The 22434-nt window shown below is 45.5% G+C and overlaps 1 protein-coding gene across 13 annotated transcripts in view; it reads right to left on the bottom strand.

Moving 5' to 3' along the window:
- The window catches only part of myt1lb (myelin transcription factor 1-like, b), a 79672-nt gene extending 57468 nt beyond the window's left edge, over window positions 1–22204 (bottom strand). For 6 of the 13 annotated variants that reach the window (XM_028988317.1, XM_028988937.1, XM_028989195.1 and 3 more), the window contains exon 1: window positions 21319–21818. The gene's annotated coding sequence lies outside the window, so the exon portion shown is untranslated. Of the gene's footprint in view, window positions 1–20845; window positions 20978–21318; window positions 21820–21847 lie in introns of those variants that run through there. The other 7 variants (XM_028988860.1, XM_028989118.1, XM_028989284.1 and 4 more) reach the window with 4 other exon arrangements.
- Between the last annotated feature and the right edge of the window lie 230 nt (window positions 22205–22434).

Genomic DNA, 22434 nt, shown 5'->3' with positions numbered 1-22434 from the left:
ATGTTTACAGGAAGGAGGGGGAAAAAAAAGGGGGGGAAATTGCCGCCCTCCGCTCTCACGGTATCAAAACAAGGTAAGTTCCCCCCCAAGCGTCCCCCATCAGGGCTGACCGGCCTTGGCATCTGATTACGGCCTTGATTTTGGGTGGGAAGGGGTGCATGGGGTAGGCGGGGTGAGAAATCAGAGTGCCGTGCTCTTTCTCAGAGAGCCGCTTTCCCATATCCAGTTGTCCTATATACTCTCTGGGGCCGATTGTCTGTCGTTTAGTATTCTGCATTAATTCTGGTTAGTGAGTGGGCTGCTCGCTTCAGCGCCAAGGCCAGTGACAGAGCGAGCACTCGGCTCCCTCGCTCCCCGTCGCTCTGTCTCCCTCCCTCTCCAGCGCAGGCCTTGGGCGATGCATTAAACATCAGCTCGCTTCCCCCGCTACAAATGCACTGCAAAGTCTCCCATCGAGATGCGGTGGATTCCTCTCCTCTCCCCTGCGCGGTGACACATCAGGACCGCCTCAGGGCCCGGAGCCGCGTAGCTGATGCTCTTTTATTAGACCCAAACAAGGTGTAAATTCTGCTGGACTTCCCTGTTCAAAGCTGGTAGAGAGCTGCTGTTTTTTTTTTTTTTTCTTCTTCCCAGGTAGCCATCGATTCTACAATTTGATATCTTCAAGGCCAGATGTGGAACTAGATTCGTAACTGCAGCAAACTACGCCACGACTAAACACCCCCTTTTTATTAGAAAGCTTAAACTGCATGGACGATATCATTTCCAGAAATATACAACTCAAAACTAGCATTGCAATAACATCACATGTTTTCAGCGGGAAAAAGTAACGAAATCCTGCCCCATTTCGAGGACAACCAGAGAGAATGACGCCTGTTTGTTTTGGTACGTCGCTCCACTGAGCCGCCTCCCGTACTGTACTGTCTTATTTTAATTGCAAATGTAAAAATCGACACAGAAGCTAACCCAGCAAAATTGCAATCGCAAAAGGCCAGGGGGGGAATAACTGGGTCCGTGTTTATCAGGAGGACGCCGTAAGATCCAGATATGCTCTAAAGAAGACCCCCACGCGCCATGCAGTGCCCGGAGAGAGTGCATTAAAGTGAATTAATGCCAGCGAAATGCGTTTGATACCGCGTGACACTGGCGCTGCATTCATAAGATCTGCCGTGGAGCGGCTGTGGCAAGTCTCTTTAATTGGAATATGGTGGCTGTGCAGTTTTTGCAGTAGTCACTTAGAGCGAGAATCGTGCTGAGAACATCCTGGTTGCAGAACGCTTGTGTTTTTTTCCGCCCTGTGTTCCCATTTCATAACAGACATGCTGTGGATGTGACTGTGGCTGCCTGACCCACATTCGCCCAAATGTGCCTCTGTAGCATCCCGTTTAGAGACAGGGCTGCTGTTGCTGGCTTTATTTATTCATTTTATTAGTTTGTTGGCTCTTTGGCCTCCCTTATCCCTCCACCACACCTCTTTCTTATTCCCCTAATCTTCCCTTTCGGAATGTCAGAGCTGGTCTCCAGGGCTGGGGTGATCATTGACCTGTCATCCAGCTGAGATGTGATGTCATTATTCATTTATGTAATCCCAGTGCCGGCGTCACCACGGGCGAAGAAGGATGGGGGGTGCAGAGGATGGTGCGGGGGGGGGGAAAGGGAGGGGGCATAAGTTTACGTCGACCCCGCTGGGGCTTATCCCTCGACCCACCACCCAACGCCACCCGCCTGAAAGGACGCAGATAATACAACTCACCTCCACAAGCAGCCTATCCCAGTGATACAGCTCCCACTCAGACCAATACGGGCAATATGAGGGGCTGGGGGGAGATGGAGGAAATTGATCTGACTGTACTGAGGCTGCGGTGTTATTAATAGGGTGGCACAGAGGTGGCTGAGAGACGCTCCTGCACTCATACTTCACAATTCTTTTAATTTAGCTACATTCCTGTTATGGCTGATGAATGTAAGGTTTTCTGTCAGGTTACATTATAAATTGCCTCATGACAGCAATTACTGATGTCTGTTACTGATGCTGACGAGAAACAGATTAGATAAGAAGTCAACATAAAACAGTGTTAGTAAGGTGCGGGTGAGGACACGGCACTAATTTGTCCAGATATTCGCTGTTACTCTAATAGAGGAATGAATGCACATCATTTTTACAAAAGATCTTCCTGTCAAATGCCATCTACAGACTTTGAGATCACAGCAATCTTATTAGATCTTGGATCAAATAGGACACAAAGGCTAGCCAGTGTAGAAGAACATCAGCATGCATTAGCGGCAAAAACCTGCACTACAGCTTGAGCAAACAGAAAAAGAGGAATCACACTCTGGCAATCGTTCCTTTTACGTGCACAAAGAAGAAATTCCCCAAGCATTGCTTCTTCATTGCCATCCCACATACCAAGCCTAACCATATACTGTATTTGCTGTTTTACGTATGTCTTTTGAGAACACACTATGTTCAGTCACCATGTCCATGACCATCTCTCGCAGTGACAACATAAGATTATTCCATGTTGTTAACAAAGACTAAAGATGTCATAAATACAATCTAAATGAGGTCAAGGGTAGAGGGGGGGTTGAAGCCCTCCTTCGAAAAAAAAAAAAAAACTTTGACCTCCAGACAAACATTTGACATTGTGTGCTGTGTGTCGCCTGGGGGTCTTTCGAGGCAAAACTGTCCACCAGCTCTGCAATTACTGACACAACCACACTCCAGCAATCACACACACAAAGAGCGAATGGGTCGAAACTTCAGGTGGGAGACAGCAGCCAGCAATCAGCAGGCGGAATGGGAAGAGAGCGGGGCCATTTTCTTTCATTTGCCGTCAAACGCGGGCGTCAGGCCCTTAATTACGAGCCGAGTGTCGAGCTCGGCTTCTGAAAGCCTTATTATTCTGCTGCTGCGCGCCCTCAAATCAGTTTTGTATTGATGATCCATGGCAAGCAAGCCGCTGGTTCTAGTGAGTAATAGCCCCGTAAACAGTGTGACGGACTCTTCACCGTCACCTCGCACTAAGGTAAAAGGATCAGGTAGAAATTGATTAATAGGGGACGCTAGTTAGAGAGCATGGCGCATGCAGCCTTTGTTATCCGTCGGGATTTTTGGGGTGCATTCTTATGCAAGCGGCGTGCGCATTCACGTAGCTCGCTAAGTCTTTTATCGGGGGTGAATGGAAGCTGTTATGACAGAGCATTGAGAGGGATGGGGGGGAAAGAGAGGTGCAGTTGGGTTGGGGATTTGATCGTTTCTTGGCAACCATAAACCGCAACTTCTGGATAAACAAAACTAATAAGCGAAACATGTCATCAGTGGGATACAGAGACGCCAGAAGCTATAAGCAGTGAAACCGATTGGGAGCACGGTTGCGTAAAGGGATGGAAAAATAAGTTATATGGCTCTGCGCTATATTTCTGTAACACTTGTTCCTGCTGCTAAGAGACAATAACGGCAGACCCGAGAGCCACATTTATTCTGTAAGAAGATATACAGTTTCAAATCAAATTAGCTGCCTCGCAGATGTTAGACACGCTCTCGCCACTGCAATAATGCAACGTTTCACGATGCCGCAAAGGTACCACCCCAGCTCCAAATCAAATGAATCAGCGCTAATCCTTATTATGCAATATTGCATGTTTTTTTGGGTGGGGGGGGGGGGGTATTTTAGGTTAGGCTAAAAATGTCCACAGAGGGGAAAGCCATATCCTCTGGTTCTGTATTTCTTTGCATTTGAATGCAATTATGTACAATAGCATGAAGAAGAAGGGGGGGGGGGGGGGGGGGTTGCTTCTGATTGTAATCAAATGAATGTGTGTGTGTGTGTGTGTGTGCCATTACACCCAGCTCATAATGATGTTCTGATGAGCTCCATTGTTCCTCGGTTGTGCAGTAGGGAGCCAGAGCTCTGCTGCTGTCTGAACAGGGGCCGGGTGTCTCTCAGAATATCAATGATGCTGTCTGCAGACAGGCCGTCACGTGCCCACACGAGTCCTGAGCCGAGCCCACAGAGCACAGCGGGTACTCCCCTCCCCCTGGTGCCAAGCCTGGCATGCCATCAATGTCATACACATTCAATATGTGTCAGTCTACAGCTTGTGGAATATAATGGTTTGGAAGGGCGTTCCAAGCATGCCGAAATTGAAGCTGCAATCAATACCGTCTTAGAAGCCAGCTCAAATCTGGTGACTTCAGGAAGCACGGATATGAAATTAAGTAATTAGGGGTGCAGCCAGGAACATACATTAAATGGTGGTTAAAGGTCAAAGAAAAAGAGCACAAGTCTGTGCTCCAGCACATTAATTCATGAACACTTGTTTAATTTCCGAGAACAACGTGACAAAATTTGATGTCAGACATCACCGAGAGAGGGGTTCTCCAGATTTTTCATTCTGATACCACTTTCAGAATATTCAGGTTAATTAGGCAGCTAGGTTTTGACTAGGGGTGGTGATGCCACCGTATAGGTCCCCCCTGTGAATAACTCCTTCTGCTACCAGCTCAATTATTTGAGTGAATTTGGAATATTTTCAGCTATGGATGCATTATATTTTGTAGACACGACTCTCAGTGGACCTCCCTCTTCGTATTTATTTTGAATGTCTATTACTTAAAAGGACATGACTGGTAGTGCTTTCCAGCTGGGGCTGGTCCTGGCGGCTGTATATGTTTTTCTTTATTAGGAAAGAAAAGCATGGAGGTAGGTGAAGCACTTAAAAAGGGCAAATTGTTGGCACCAACGTTTGAGACCAACCCACAAAGGCCCTGGAAACTGCCTGAAAGTGATTTCCTCAAGGAAAATGGAGAGATCGGGTAACATGAAGGCTGTTTGATGAATTTTGCATGAATTAGCATATAGCATTTTTGTTTGTCAGGTCAGTTCTTCACTGTAACACAGAATAATGCACGTGTTTCTGTAGTGCAGCATGTCAGCAGCAAATACCAGTAAGTCACACAATAGCTCATGACTAATTCATGACTCGGGCTATATTTTAACTGTGCTAAATAAGACTAAGGGGACTGATGTTCGCTGATGCTTCGTCTGTGCAGGGCTGCAGAGGAGGAACTGTCCCCCTATTTCTACTCACAAATGAAAATGCTGAATACATTCTGTTGGTGAACTTATGTCTTATGTAGCACAATTAATACACAGCTCTTAGTATGTTAACTCAGTTAGATGATAAGACTTTTTTTGTCTCACTAAAATAAATGAACAAATTAGAAAATGTCAGCAGTTCATTAAAATGAATGAACGAGGCAAGCTATTTATTTCTGTTTTCAGAAGGTTGATAAATGAGTTTTTATAACACTTAAGAAAAGAACTATTCTATTACTCATTGTTGGTTGGAATATTTGGATGTTTATATGAAAAGCATCTAAATAACTGCTCTTCATTGAATAAATGTGCATAAAAATGGACATGCAGACAAAGACATATTTTTGATCAGAGTTTACAGTTGTCAACCCAAACCCCCCACCTCCCCATTATTTTGCTGCCATTGATCAGTGGAAATCAGTGGAAATATCCTTTGCTTATTAGAACCAAACTTAACACTCAGAAAATAACACGTGTCCTGTGTCCATCTATTCACTGACAATTTGCTTTATGACAGCTGAAATATGCTCTAATGCCTTCTATGATAAGTGCAGCATTACAGGACGTCGGTAAGTGCCATACGTAAGCCTCACAAGGGTATTAGATAGCCATAATTTGTCATGATGTTTGCCACCAGCACGACAAATGGTGACAGACAAATAATTTCCATCTCTCTATATGGATTGCAGTGTTTAAAAGATGGTATTAATTCCACAGCAGTGCCTGCTGTGGAAGCGCTGCGAATTACAGTACCAGGGGATATTTTTAGGCATTAAAAATATAGAAGCTCCTTCATCCGATAACATAAAAAGCATTACACAGTCACAGGTCAAAAGATAAAGCAAGCATTATTTATACTACTATGAATGTAGGCAGATATGCAATAAATATTTGAACTTTTAACAGAGCCTTTGCTTCTAGGATTTCTTCAGGAGGCTGGGATCATGTAAATGGACAACGAAGCATGTATGGTGAACCAAAATCTTTGAAGGTGTTAAGCATTTGAAGGTGTTAAACATTTTAAAAAGTTCCCCAATGCCTAATGGCTTCAATTTGGGACCATAAACAGAGAGAGCCCTGTTCGGCCAGGTGGGCGGCATGCCCGTCTTGAGAATAAATGAATTAGATGTGGGCACAGCGCCCATCTTCCTGTCCCCAGGACAGCAAAAAAAATCTTTCACCGTAAGCTTCCCCTGACCTAAACCCCTGCGTGACAGTCCAAACTCTGCTGCTACCTGGTTACACTTCATTTCCATGCTGCACGTAGGCTATATAGCATTGAAATGAAGTGTGTCCAGGTAGCAGCAGAGTTCGGACTGTGTGTGTGTGTGTGTGTGTGTGTGTATATATATATATATATATATATATATATATATATATATATATATAAATTATTTTGTCCTTTTAGACTTGGAGTGTTCCTGTTACCCTGAAAGTGCAAATAATTGGGCAATAATTGGACATTAAGTAATATATTAAATTAATTCACACACAATCCTGGGATGATACATATTCAGAAAAACAAAAACTATATTTGTAAAAATTATAAAATTATTTTTAAAGAATAAATCTGATTTGCTCTGATGTGGATGACACTCAATAACGTAATATTTATGTACTCCAACACCTTGACATAATGATGTTTTTTGTGCATATTCAGGGTTTTATTGGTGAGTTGCTGTCTTTTCTCAGTTTTAGACAGGCTACAAATGCTAGGAATCCAGTGCACTAAAACACACAGACAGCTGTAAGGACTTAAAATCAGAACAGCACTTGTGTGAAGATGTGCCATTCTGTTTCTGAGTGCTTCTACATGGCGTAGATGCATTTGCTTTCCCCGTTTACAGACTATGACGACTTAGTGGGTGTGAGCAATAATGTGTGTCGCATGTATGTTCAAGGACAGAGCTTGGCTGGTGTGTTGGAGAGGGAGAGTATGAATGAGCTCAGGAATGAGTGAGGGGAAGATTATGAATGTGTGTTTATATCTGTGTGTGCAGCGTGTATGGGTGTCTACGTGGGGCTCAGGTGGGCTGTGGAGTGTGTAGGAAGACAGCAGATGGATGTATAGAGCAGCTTGGTGCCCTGCAGCATACAGTCACAGCCTCGGTCTCACGAACACACACACACACACACACACACACACATCCAAATCAGTGGTTGCAATCATGTATGACATGTCATGTGATCTCACCTCGCCTGACCTCTGAAGATGAGACACTGCGTTCAGCATGCAAAGCTTGATTGCAAGTAGTCTGTTATTCTAAAGTATTGTCGTTTTAAATTGCATTATTTTTGTTTTTGTATTTTTTATTGTTATTTTTTTTGTGTTGCTTTTTATCCTTTTCAAAGCATGAAGAAACAGAGCCTTACATTTTACTATCACTTCATGGTTTGAAATTCTTACCATATGGGGTTAGGCTGTGGCACTGTTTTTACTTCACCAAACACCTTCTAACTGGATCACATAATGGTAGAAGAAAATGGTTCAACGCTCTATTGCAAAAAGCAAACAGCCCTTAAACAAATGCACAAACTTTCAGGCCATGTGCGCACATGTGATGCAACCAGGGTTACACTCAACGGTCGGGACCGTAAGGGATTCAAATTACTCTATGGTAATTTTCTGCGGTTTAGAGGATGGTTTCAACAAATACCCATTTTCAGAGGGTGCCTGCCAGCGTGGCCTTGGTAGGATTGCTTTGTCTGAATCCGAGCGCAGTCTGTCTTTCATAATTCTCCCTGCGCAGTGTGCCGATGGTGGGTAGGCAGCGGCGTGTCCTTCAAATGTTTGTTTCTGGGTCCTATTTCTGTGGGTTGGATCCCCCCCCCCCAGCACACACACACACACACACGCTCGCCTCTATGCCCACCCCCGCCACTGCCCTCCAACTGGGGGAGGAGGTTCCTGATAGTCTCCCTTAGGGCCAGCCTCTGCCACAGATCAGCAGCTAGCCAGGCTGCCCCAGCCAAGCCTCCGCCGCGTCTCCATGGTTATCTGCTGCCTTGGGGAGAACACGCACATACATCACACACATCACATGGCCATGGCAGCCTACACAGCAGACCCACCTCCTCCTCTCCTACAGCTCTCATTCATTAGCTTTGCAATCTCAGGTCTTGATACCACATTTCGCTGGCGTGCTACTTTAACGTCCAATCAATCCCCCGGCTAATAAAGGCTAGCTGCTCCGCAGTGGCGTAGTAAACACCAAACCGCGTCCGTTGCTAATTAGAAGCGGCCATTTCTATATGCCGTGCCCACTCAATGGGAAGGGTGACAGTGGACTCCCTCGATGGACCATCCTTCCATCTGTTTCATCTGTTCAGGCTGAGCCTACAGTCCCTTATCTCTTCTGTGATTTTCACCCATTGCCTATAATGCGCGGGCCAATATTTCTCCATCTGAGGTCTGTATTCTTTTTTTTTTTTTTTTTTTTTTCCAGGCCCATGCTGTCTTGTGCGAACCACTTAGGCTGGCCCTTGGTTACCCCATTAAAGCAGACTCATTCGCAGCCATGCCTCTTTTTTTTTTTTTTTTTTTTCACAGTCACCCCTTCTGTCTTCTGAACATTGAGGTGGCTTTGATGCTCCCTGAATGGAGCTCTACCACACTGCTGTTTTGTGTCTAGCCCTTCTTTTTTCTGGTATCGCTGCTCCCATTACGAGCGTTGTTATTATTCAGGAAAAGATATCCCTCGCCACCCTTCCCCGACGCTGTGCCGCACGCTTCCTGTCCTATTTTCTGCCGCAGCTCTGAGAGGCAGCCGGAGATGGAAGCCGTCCCTCCCTGCTGCTGTCTGGGAGTGCGGCTCCCGTCCCGAACGATGGCCCTCCGCAAACAGAGCCCGGCTCGTCGCGCGCCACGCAGTCAAGGGCGTTTATAATTGCTGTAGAAACCATCAGGCGGCTGGATCCACCACAAAAAAACAGTGGAGGGACCCCCCAAAAAAACAACAAAACAACAACAAAAAAAAAACCCACATATGCCGCGACACAGCACGGCGTGCTAAAATTATACATAATAGCGCGCAACTCTCAACGCGCTCATTCTCCCGGCTGCTGCTTCACCTGCAGGTGGAGGGAACAATGGAAGGAAAGTATGCGGGAGGATCCCTTTCGCCACATCAGACGACCGCTTTTCCATTTTACAACCCGCCCATGCACAGGCGTCGGCTACGGGGAGATCTGAGTCCAGGAGTCTAATGCCAACCGCTCCATGGGCGGCGCCGGATTCTGATCTGAGGTGGACGGGGCGAGCGAAGCGGTGCTGCAACCCTCTGAAACAAAGGAGGCGAGGAAACGAGTCACGTAGCGGCGGAGACTCCCGTCTTGCTGCTGTAAACACGGCCAACGGTTTACCTAGAAAAACCCTCCCCGCTCGTTAAGCGCACCTCTTTTTTCAAAATGCAGCCCGTACAGCCCTTTGTTTTCCTCTATCCTTCTCTCTCTCTCCACCTCTGCCTCTCTCTCTCTCTCTCTCTCTTTTTCCTTTGTCCGAACGTAGCAGCAGTCGCTTGGGCTTTTGAATGCCCTCTCGGCTGTCGCGTCCCCGTGCGGCGGGCAGCAATAAAACTCCCACCAGCTGCCCTTTACAGGCGAGAGGCGAGACCACAGAACTGGTGCCAGGCTAAAGATGAAAGCGGCGCTGGCACCGCCATCCATCACGCCAGGAGCGGCAGCCCGCCTGTCACATGGCAGGCAGGAAGGAGTTAAGCGTGGCACACGCACATCTGCCTGACTCTTTGTTACGTTTGATGCGCCATTATGGCAAGACCAATTAAAGTTCTGGAAAAAAAATTCACACACACACACACACACACACACACACACACACACACACACACACACACACATAGAGCCCTTTGAGTCTTTGCCAGTTAACCCTGGGGTATAAGAGGCATTACCGGCAGGAGCTTGGCAAAATGCGCCAACCCATCCTGCACCAGGGACACTGCGGACGAGCCTTTCACCAGTGGGTAAACACGGAATCACATCTAATGTGGGAGAAGGCAGTGACCCAGGCAAAAGTAAAAAAAAAAAAAAAAAAAAAAAAAGGTGATACATGGAGGGACAAGGAGAAAAAAGAATTCGGAGATATAGATAAAAACGGACAGGCAGAGACAGCGTCAGAGCTGGACAAACAGACAGACAAAGGTGGAGGGAAAGGTGACTTACACACTTTAATTACAGAGTGGGTCTGAAACCCCGAAAACAGATTTCCTATAGACCCCTCACAACTTCCAGCCAACGTAGATAATTCATCATAAATGTCACAGATTTCGCAAGAACAAATTTGTCACTTCTTCAACCCCAAGGGGGTCTTGCACTGAAGAGAGGAAATTTAAATGTATATAATGAATCTTTGGGGAAGTCTTGGCCTTATCAGCTTCATGTTTCCCTGAAGTTGGAAGGATTCTCTGAGGATCATGCAAGCCATGAAGCCACATTTGAAATGCATGCATCCTTGCTTGATAAATAATGTAAATTGGGAGCTGGTCATCTTCCATGCAGGCTACCATGCTGCTCTGTCAGGTTTGCCACTAGCCCAGATTTGACTGAACACTGGCTCTAGATAATGCGTTTTTTTATTGTTGCATTAAGTTGGATTCCTAATCCAGAGCCAGATGGAGGACAAAGAAGGACAAAGAATACAACGGCTCAGTGCTTTGAGAACCCATACGTTGAGAAATGGAGCACCATCCTACTATTACCACGTACACAGCTACATTCAGTGCAAAGTCCATAAAACTGACACTAATTAGTGTTAAATCACAGTGACTCCGCCCCTACCCAGGTATCAAGCCCATATGGGTGGTACACAGGTACCAGACATGTGGTTCATATCACTGACTTTTCTCTTGTTATATTAAAGTTCTGACTTTTTTTGCCATACTTTATTAATCCTGAAGGAAATTGCTTCTCTGCATTTAACCATCACCCTTAGGTGAGCAGCAGGCAGCCATGACAGGCGCCCGGGGAGCAGTGTGTGGGGACGGTGGTTTGCTCAGTGGCACCTCAGTTACACCATGGCGGATTCTTTTACATCCTGCACCAGTGGTGGCCTACCGGTTAAGGACGCGGTTTGAATCCCGAGGTGCCACACACCGCTCCCCGGGCGCCTGTCATGGCTGCCCACTGCTCACTAAGGGTGATGGTTAAAAGCAGAAGAAACGCTTCGTTGTGTCACCATGTGCTGTGCTGAAGTGTTTCGCAATTACTTCACTTTCACTTTTTAAATACTGGCTATTAAATAAAATCACTGGCTATTTCCATGTTTAAACCCCTCCTAATATGAACGTATGTGTGTTCTACAGGAACCATTGTCAGTAGGCTGTACTTAGATATCATTGCTATAAAGCAGCTGCTATTTTACAAGCCAGCCCTGACCTGTGTTAACTTTATGGTGCAAGCGATCACATTATGTCTGAAATCCAACTTTGTCCCCACTGGATAAAGGCGGGAGGACGTCTCATAAAGCAGAGTGCGAGGCAGCTGGGATCCACCCTGTCTGCCGACAGCGCTGCTCCATGCTAAACACCAGACCGGATAGCAGGCAGCAAGCGGCATAAAACAGACGAATTTGTCCTGCACAAAGGCACAGCGTTCCTCCGCCCCCTCTCCTCGATCTGGGGTCTGCGAGAGTGACAGATGATTTTGGCTCGCCACCATAGCCAGTTCTAATCAGTCTTTTCACACTTCATTGGGAATTCATTGCGGCCCTTTAAAAACATTGTTTCTGCGCATTATCAGCAGCGGGCAGCATAACGCCTCATTATACATGCAGGGCAAATCGCTGCGCATTGGAGACGGAGGGTTTGAGAGGAGCGGGGAGGAGGATCCAGATTCGCTTGACAAGCTCACAGCTTTTGCACCAGCCTGGCGACACTTACAAATCCCCCCAAACAGCCCGGCGTCTCAGCGTTTAAAGGCCGATTTCAGGATGGCGGGTGGGGCGAGACTACGCGTCTCCAGAAAGGGTGCTCTTTGGCTACGCGCTAAACATGAGCTGTTATGACAGGCATCAGGCCATGCTGTGCACAAGCTTCGTGACATTAGGCCCCGGGCAGCGGAGCAGCGACGTCAACCGCCAGGTCTCCGCGGCGAAATACCTTCAGCGCGCGTGAAAAAAAGCGAGGGCGGCGGGGGCTGGGGCCGCTCCGCTCGGTCACTCAGGGGCCCTGGTGTGGCGGGACGGCGATGAGTCAGACAGAGGGAGCCGCAGCAGACAGCAACGACGCCCAGTGCCACCCGGCCCTGTCAGTGGGCATCTGGCTCAGTCGGGTGGAGCCCAGCTGACAGGTGTGGGCCGGCAGTCACGCAACCAGGGGGAGCCGCCTGACGTCTCCACCCGCCTCCGCCGCCTCTGTAACCGCGCCGGCGCGTCCAGATACGGCTCCTGGGCGGCTCGTGAAGTATGGCGGCACGCGGCCGAGGAAAACCTCCCGCGCCGCAATTTATCAGCAGCTGGTGCGGGTTCGCGCAGCGTTGTGCAGCTGGGCCCTCGCACTGCAGGGGGAACACAGGGCAGCGACGGGGTCTGTGCAGATGTGTCAGGCTGCAGTGCCCTTCATGCTTAAACCGAGCCCCCGAGCCACAAAGACCAGCCACCGCACGGAATCCGACAGAGGGTATCCGACAACCACGTCTCAGAACCAAAACAGAAGAATCCAAACAAGAAAAATGGGAAAAATCTTTTTTGTGTTTCTGAAAAAAGAAGGGTAATTAGTTTGCAGCGGCTTCAAAGGCATCAACCACCAGCGACACAGACGTTCATGAAGCATAGGGAAACATTTGAAATCACTTCTTCGTTCCTTATCCAGGAAATGGTCTTTCGTGTTTCCCATCACCACGCATGAGAGCAGGACTGAAAAACACAAGGATTGTGTGGCCAAACAGGTGTATTAATGATTTATCCGGAACAGCTGTACGCCACGGGGAGAATGAGGGATGGAGTGATGTTTAATGAAACAGAAACCTGTTCCACCATCGCTCACCCTGCACGCTTCAGTCGATGGGATTTTTAACTACATCGTGCCATCTTAATCGTGTAAAAACCCTAAAAGCAAGCACCACGTTGTATCGATACAGCATATTTATATAATTAATATTACTTTATTATCAGTGGTTCTTCTGTTTCGGTATGTATATAAGAATATAGTCATCTAGATGGGGGGTGTGTGTGTGCTGTTGTAATTCAATAAATCAAAATTTTTTATTCACATATTTTTTTTTTAACAAAAATAAAAAATAGGTGCCATAAATGTAAAGTATGCCAGTAAAATGATATTGTGGGCCAAATTTCGAATGGCTATTAGCAAGATCCACTACCTGCAATAGTCTTGAAATTGCAAACACTTTAAAAAAATAACTAGCTCATCTATTACTGGCATAATCAAAAGTTTAATAGGACTGTAAATGCACAACATTATCTGAAAAAAGGGGCCAAGCGTCGCCGTTTTCTGAAACTTCAACCAAGTGCCCTGCAGCCTCGCATACATTATATTCTGGCCCTGCAATTACTAGTCCATTTGAAAAAAGTCCATTACACAATTAACTTCTCCTCCGTGTTGTGATATTGCCATTTCGCTCATAAACCTGATACTCGGCATGAAAAAGCCGGCGAACGATAAGTCTGTTATGCAAGATGGAAATGAGCCGTTCTGCGCTCTGCTCAGGCGGGCTATTTTGGAGCGCGGCGCATCAGAAAAATGCTGGGCCGAGCTGAAAAAACTGGGTCAGCTTGGGAGAGGGGCAGCACCTTCGCTCAAACCGAGTCTGCATGAAGCCAACGTGTCGCACTACAGCAGACGTTCAGGAAGAGTGGAAAATAGATCCGGTTTTCATCTCTGCCTCTCCCGCCACGTAACAGAAATTACGCCCATGCAGATTCCCTTCATGGGAACCTTCTAAAAGACAGCAGATGGGGAACCTCAGGACAAGGTCCGGATTTGTGAGAAGGTGCAGCGCTTTTTCAACAGACTGGCACTGTTCCCTGACCTTTGGCCTGGCGGTAGAAGGACAACAGATGCCAAGTGTTGGGGACTGAGGACAGAAATAGAAGTAGGGATGGAGGGAGAAAGGAACCTGGTGAGTGTGATGGAGGACAGAGGTAGCTCCTGAAAGTAGGACAGTTCAGCCCTACACCTGGGGGGCTCACCCTCCCACCTATAAACCGCTGACAAGGCACCAACAATGCCCTCTCTCTGGTTCTCTCCATCCCTCCGTCTCACGTACTATCTATATCTCCCCATATTACTTCTCTATTCAGTGTCTCAGTGGGTAATAGTAGCCTAGTGGGTAACACACTCGCCTATGAACCAGAAGACCCAGGTTCAAACCCCGCTTACTACCATTGTGTGCCTGAGCAAGACACTTAACCCTAAATTTCTCCAGGGAGACTGTCCCTGTAACTACTGATTGTAAGTCGCTCTGGATAAGGGTGTCTGATAAATGCTGTAAATGTAAATGTCTGCATGCCTGTGTGTGTGTGTGTGTGTGTGAGAGAGAGAGAGACAGAGAGAGAGAGAACACACCCTCCAGGGGCCAGGAGATGTAAAGCAATTGGAATGACTGATCGTCCGGTTCAGGTACAGGACGTAGACGGTGTGAAAGTAGGTGAGCTGCGGACTGTGTTTGACTGTGGCTGAACAGGGGGGTGATTAATTAAGTCTTCATTTTGGAGCAGACATTTACCAAGGACTGTCTACAGAACGTGAAGTGCAGAATAGCAGAGCTTCGGAACCTCTCCTACCCATTGGAAGGTGGTTTTTGATGACAATGGTGAAATTCTATAGCAAGAATTCCATAAAATAAAATAAAAAAATTTAGAAATAGTCTTGTGTCTATTAAATGTGCTATTATTTGATCAATTCTTCCAACAAGCAATGTAAACCATTAGCAGGCTACCACTTCCTGATAGACCATTTGCAAATGTGAAACGAACGCCACTCCTGATTTCGCAATCACAAGTGTGATTTTCCCAGAGTGTGGTTTTACCCATGGATGGGCACCATTTCATGAATTCATGAATGTGCATTCTGCATGTGCTGTTGTCTCCACCAGATTTAGAATTTGATATTTTGGGAAAAATTGCTTGTGGAGAGCAGATATCGAGGAAACAATTTCTCTTTTATGTATTCTACAGTATGTTGTTGCTGCAGTTAATACTTCTCAGACATTCTTATCTTGATTTTGGAGTTGAAATAATCAGTTACCTGGCAACACTGGCTGTCAACTCCGACAACTGGTCAAACTAATCCTATATCAGATGCTGCATGTATGACAATGAAAGCCGTCTTCATCCTTTATTGTGATCAGGCTGAAAATGTAACTCGTGCTGTAATTTTCCTAAATACAAATAACCATAAAAATATCCATGAGGAATAAATATTCTTACAAATTATTTGTTTGTGCTTTTTTCAGAATGCTTTATTTGGATTTTAAAAACAAATGTACACTGGCTTACGTTGCTTCTGTGAAAAGCTTTCTTCTTGTGCTGAAAATTGCTGTTCTGATTCATGCTGCAGATCTAAAGCAATTTGTCACTCTTCCAAAATTTCAAGTTTCCATAATGGTGAGAGCCCTGAACATGGCTGAAAAGGCTGCAAATCATAAATGAGCTGCCAACGAGATGTCCAATGGACCTCTATGGCCATGCTGAGATCCAACAAGAAGCACCCAAAACAAATCAATAGATAAAGGTAATCAGAGCCAAGAAGGGCCTTTCTGGCTACAATGGGATGTTTTGACAGGACAAAATGAAAGTGTCTTGTTTGAAATGTCTTTGTTTTGTTGAATGGAAAGCAGTAAAAATTAAGGCCAAATTCACCTTGTTGCATTTTGGAATTGGTGATCTTGATTCATTAGCGCACTTAACCTGCCACACATAGCAGATGCCTACAAACTACAGAGGAAAAATTTATTGTTGTGAGGTCACTTTGGATACAAAAGGTGATACATTTTCACTGTTTGCCCATCTATCTATCCATTCATTAATTTTTGCATCCATTCATTTTCTTATCACATTGATGCATGGGCCTCTCATAGCAGGACCAATAGCAGGACAGTACATTAGTTCACTGCAGTACAATACCATATCCACCCTTTACCTTAATGTGACTTTACCTCTTACTGGTCTCTGGCCAAGCGATAAAGAAACTGAACGCATGATCAGGAGCGGAATTTCACTCTTCGCTTGACTGCGTTCGTCCATCAGCCTCCGTGCCCCAACAGCCACTGCACCTCCCACCGGCGCCACATTCATCCCAACCGGTGTCACTTGCCATTATCAATTATCCATTAGACAGTGTAATATTCGCCCAATATTGCAGTCGTGTGACTAGGAGATTTTACAGTGATCAAAACCGACAAATCTGATTTAAAGACCACGTATAAATAAGGAGCGAGCGCCCTCACCAATCTGCTGGATGAATAATGGATGTGTGTTTTGTAATCATTTTCCAATATTGCAGCGTTTTTCATAGCATCGCAAAAGGAGGCTTCTTTCCTTATTTGCCTCAATTTTTTTGCCCCCCCACCCTTCCCTTCTTTATTCTTTCTGCATTATTTCAGAGGCAAAGACATGCGACACAGATGTCACAAAAGGCACCAAGCTGTAGAGATTCAAAATCCCTGTTGGGAAAGTGCGATTAGCATTTCCAAAGATTTCCAAGATGTCTTCATGACTTCACAGGGACGTCTGTCTCCCTGAAAGACGTCTGTTATGTTATACCTGGTGGGAGTGGAGGGGGGTTGGTATCTGAGAGAGATACATACAGTAAATATTTCAGGTGGGGGAGTTAAAGCCGTACCTGCCCCTTAATTTTCCCTGGATAGTGCTGCGGCTTTCATATTCACTTCTGTCACCTTCATGTCTGTGACTGAAAATGGCATAACTTAATTGGCTGATGGCAGCATTATAACAAAGCAAAAGGGGGGTCCTTGTTTGAACTTGGGGCTCCTTTTGCAGGAAAGAAGAATGGAATGAATGGAAAACCATGAAAAATAAATGTTCCAAATTTGGCAGGTTTACCCAGTATTTATAGGTATTACATTATTTCAGTGGTTTTTCATAGAAACTGAATATTCACTTTAAAGCTTTTCATCTGGAAACCTAAGAAAATACATCCCGCCATTGGTTGCTGAGCTGTTTTTTTTTTTTTATTTCATCAATTTTACTTACGTTGCCATTATGCATAACAATGTATGTCTACTGTCTACTGCTGTATGTTGGGATGACTGTTATTTTGTGTTAGAAACATAATAATAATACATTAAGGTATTATTATTATTACATTCAGATTAATCACAAGCATTAACACGTTAACATTGACAACAGTATGTATTGTCCCAGTAATTTTCCATACTGGTGGCACAGATTTGGCACATTTGCCATTACTGCTTTACATATGTTAATGAACAGAGTGACATAAGCATAGTATTTCACTCTTTACTGCCCTGGAAACAGCACCATGGACAGCTCCTCCTTCACCAATTATTAGACAATTCATTTGATCAACGCAATAAGGTCATGGTGCTAAGATATGGAATGGATGTTCTAGATGTGTCAAGGGGTTAAATTAAATCATGTTCTTTTAAGAGGAAGTGGAAATTGTTTCCAGAAAGATATTAGATTTTGTTTTAATGAAGGTCATGTTCTAGACAACTAGGTCAAAATAGTTTTTGGGAAGTAAGCTATTGCATGAAGATAAAACAATAAGACCTCCCCTATAGCTCCAATCTTCTATAGAGACTGGACAAAATGGAGGAGGTGGTAATCCCCAACTGTTGTTTAGATGAGCTGAGCTGAGACAACAGCCCCCAAAACTCTGCACTGGAGCTTTTGCTCAGCCTCCGAGTTCGGGCCAGGAGCACCGCCCCACCCCCGGCATCCAGGCATTATCAGCTGCTCACAGAGCGTATAACTCATGCAAATCCCAGGCTTTTTAGCATTTTTTTTTTTTTTGGACACCGCTTGATTGCGGCAATGGCAGCGCAGGTGAGCGCTCACCCCCGTGAGATTAATGCCCACGGGGCCTTGTTATGCCACAAGGTGAGAGTGGGCATTAATCACCCGCCTCCCCGCACGTCCAGCATTTCCCATTACTGCCATGCTCCCCAGCCCAGATTGATTTTTAATTGGCCTTGCCGCTGGGAAACTGATCATGTTTTGCCACCCCAAAATGCAAAGGTTGTCAACGTTCCACCTTGGACTCAAGCAAAGGAGTCTACCGAGAGACAGAGTCAGATCTGGGCGTTGTGAGGTGGATGACATTTGGATTGTGGGGAATGTTAGAATGATGAGATTGATGAGTGGTGAAACCTTCTTACTCCAAGATCAAATCAATTTTCCCACACCCAGAGGAGTATCAATTGATTGACTGTCCTTGGAATTTATCTACCATTCGTGTATTTATTTTCAGTATTTAGTATTTTACTGGATAATCTGATCAGGTTTGGCTCGATTGGACTAATGTTTAATTGTCTGCACTTATCTAGGGGATCAACTTCATGGCATGCAATTCAGCGGTAGGAAAGGCTCGTGTTATACTGGGTGGCACTCAGGCCCTCACTTGGACAGCTGGTCTGTGTCATTATATTAGAAAATGTTAAAATGATTATAAGTCATCGGTTTGAAAATACATTTTGATAGTACGCGAATGTCTGAGAACGCTGAGGAAACATGCACAAAATGGACATCTTCCATGTGCAGTGGGCCAGGCACGGGTTTGGGATCTGCAAGGTCTACAGGAGGGGGTTTTCCATGGAGAAGGTCAGAGTGTGCGCCAGTCTAGAGTGCTACCCCTCTATTATTTAATCTCATTCCTCTGTCTCGCAGTCCACAGAGTGCACAGCAAAGCATGTTACTGAGAGGAGAGAATCTCACTGGGGCCGAGTCCTAACCAAGCCGAACAAGCTCCCGTGACAAGTGATTTCCATGTGTCTGGCTCCTTTCCACCGTCAGAGATTAAAGTAGGGACCAGCCGGGATCACGGATCCGACGGATCAGATGTCAGAAATGCACATATTCAAATTTTGTGCCTGGCAGTTTGCTGTTATGAAGGCGAAGCCATTTCAGTGGGGAAAATAGAATTGTCTGCGTTGTTCGATTAAAGTAGGTGGACAGCTCAAGACAATTTGGTAATGATATTGGTTTTAAAAAATATTGCTGAATTTTTTGTAGCACATAAGGGTGTTCTTAGATGTATTATTATACCATTTATTTACGTGAGATACATTTTGGTGTAGAATTGAAACTGACAAAAATAAGATTTATGAGATTTAAACACACAGTTCTTCTCAAACCAGGCTGTGAGTTAAAACTTTTAGCAGGAGTCATTAGGAGGGTGTACAGGGAGGGTGTAACAACTTTTTTGTCTTCTTGTTTGAGCAAGAAAAAATTATAAGAATGGTTCACGGTTCATTTTTCGCTCAAAATTAGCACATAGAAATGCAGGTAATTTGGTTCTGGCTTTTCTGACACGGAGGGAAGCTGCTAATGAAAAATCTGAAAATCTGTTGGAAAAGTGAGGGGAGGCCCGGGTGATGGGATTACTCTGAGGAGCTGTCCATCGTAGTACAAAGACCATGTTCTGCAATGGGTGTCCACACAGAGGTACTGCAGTGCTGCCATTCTCACACTGCTAACCACAGCGGCGACATCAACCCGTATCTCCACTTTATGGTCAATGCAGCCCAGAACCAGAACCCAAATGAACAAGGTTCTAGACTTCATACATGAGTTTATTCAGTGTTGGCGCTGTCATACCAAAAATTATTTGCTCAACTTTATGGCCTGGCGCTTCACCTCCACACCACAGCCCCATTTCCCAGCACTGACATCCAACAGGGTGTCACATCCACAGGGCAGACGAGGAGTCTGAACGTGTACAGGCCATTAGCGCGCGGCACTGAGCACTCCAACTCACTCCAACTACAGTTTCCTGCACTCACACTGCAGAGATCGAGTTACAGACATGCTCCAGAGCTGGAGCCTGACCAGAACATGCTCACTGGAACAACCCTTTTTTACCAATAATTTAAAAGTATGTTAAATAATTAAATCATGACAATAAAATCTAGACAATTAAAAAAAAGTAGTTACAGTTATTAACTCAATGCAACTGCTACAAGTAGTGCTGAAGTAACATGAAATAGACATATTTTCAGTTCTTGTGCTAACATGAACAGTGATTACAAATATTACTGACAATAATTGATATTGTTGATAATAGAAGAAAATTATCGTATATTTGATTTATTACTTTATGCGCACTTACAGCAGTTGTGACATTACTTTAATAGTCATTGTTACTTCTACTACTACTGCAGCTGCTGCTACTATTTTTTATTAAGGTGATTCATAATCAACACAAAACTTTTCAAATGCTGAAGATTCCGACTAGAAGCCTAGTTTGTACTCATAGCTGACACTTCATATATGTGTTGTGTGTGTGTGTGTGTGTGTGTGTGTGTGTAATAAACATATGTCACACGCTTCTTTTGAGCCCCACATATAATTTACTTTGGGCAAAATCCTATGTATCCATGTCAGGATGAAAAGAAAACACACAACTAACTTGAAAATCACCATGTGCGCAGTCTAGAGAAGAACATAAATATTAGGGGTTATACAAACAATCAAAAGAAAGTATCAGAGCCACGAAGCAGAACGTCTTAAACAATAACCATCTCTACAGAAACATAGCGATTACACTGAGATTTCCCAGCTAACATCTACTCACAGCTCTCAGCCCACGGAAGCTTCTGGAGACAATGCAACAACAACACACGACCCGCGTGCCTTTTCAAACCAGTTTTGTTGATACAGGAAATCGCGCCTTGGAGAAGATCTGCCGAGACACGCGCATGTCTGAAGGTGCCAGAGCTGAATAAATAAAGCAGCCGCACGCACATGCTGCTCTGGGTCCACTTTTAATGCATCCCAAATATGCAGATAAGCGGCAAACAGCAAACAACCATGAACAACAAGAACACTTCCTGCTGCAGCACGTCTACTTTCTGAACAACAGCAAACAACCATGAAGAACAAGAACACTTCCTGCTGCAGCACATCTACTTTCATAGCTTTTCTCCGTGTTTTTTTTTTCCTTTGACAATTTTGCCATTAAATCTGACGCACACACACACTCCACATTACAACTGCAGAGAAGCCAACAACTGTGAAAAAAAAATGTGATAATAGAAATTCACCCACCAGGTTCACGAACGATGGCTCTGTAAAACTTTTTTCCCCTCCTGTACGTCCTCCCTTCCCTTTTCCTCGCTCTCTTCTTCTTTCATGCACTCTCTTGCTCTCCCATTCTCTCACTCACTGGAAAGTTCGTCTCTCATCGCGTATGCAAATCATTTTTATGAGTTGAAAGAGGGCAGGAATGGAGGGAGAGTGGAGGAGGAGGAGGAAAGAGGGAAAGACAGACAGACAGAGAGAGAGAGAGAGAGAGAGAGAGACAGACAGAGAGAGGGAGGGATAGACAGGCAGGGAAAGAAGGAAGAGAGGAGATAATGGTTCAAGGCAGGCAACCAATGGGCCCGGAGCTGAGCGGTGGAGGGGAGAAGGGATGAGAAAGAGAGAGAGAGAGAGAGAGAGAGAGAGAAACAGAATGGGGGCAGCACCAATGAGGCGGAGCGGGAAATGGAAGGGATGGGGCTCTCCACAGCAGAGGAGACTGTGAGAGAGAGAGCAAGCAAGGGAGAGAGAGAAATGCAGAAGAGAAAGGGCTCACCCTCTCCGTCGTGTCTATCACATCCTCGGCATGGTGTTCAGAGCTCCACAGACAAAAGAAAGACCACTCCCCCCAAAAAAGCACCCAGAGCGAGATGGAGGAGAACGGCGGCGTGTCTCGGTTCCCTACAGCGTGAGTGTGTCTGTGTACGTGCGTCTGATTGAGGGTGGTGGTGGATTTGGGGGGGGGAGTTTGGGGGGATAGAGAGGTGTGAGTGAGGATAACGTCGTTTTGCCTTCCCTCCGTCCTGCCTTGAATCTGTCGTTCGCTCTCGTTCCTTCGCTCCCTCTCCCTCCCCCGCGCTCGCTCCTTCGCTCACTCTCATTCAGCAAGCTGAGATACAGACTGTCTGCGCCCAGCTTCAGTACCTCCCACAGGCCCTGAGCTCTCTGGAGCTGTGCTGCGCTGCACTGTGTGTGTGTGTGTGTGTGTGTGTCTGGTTGAACTGCATGTTCAACCAAGGCTCAACATGCAGTCAACATCTGCAAGAGACATTTTCATATCAGCATAAGTACATGGTCCATGTGGGGCAACAGTATCGACCACAGTTTCCACATTTCAAAATGTTACAATATATCATTATTATG

Source organism: Denticeps clupeoides, chromosome 1 (genome assembly GCF_900700375.1).
Source record: "Denticeps clupeoides chromosome 1, fDenClu1.1, whole genome shotgun sequence".
Taxonomy (NCBI): Eukaryota; Metazoa; Chordata; class Actinopteri; order Clupeiformes; family Denticipitidae; genus Denticeps; species Denticeps clupeoides.
This window is presented reverse-complemented; position numbering and strand designations above follow the sequence as displayed.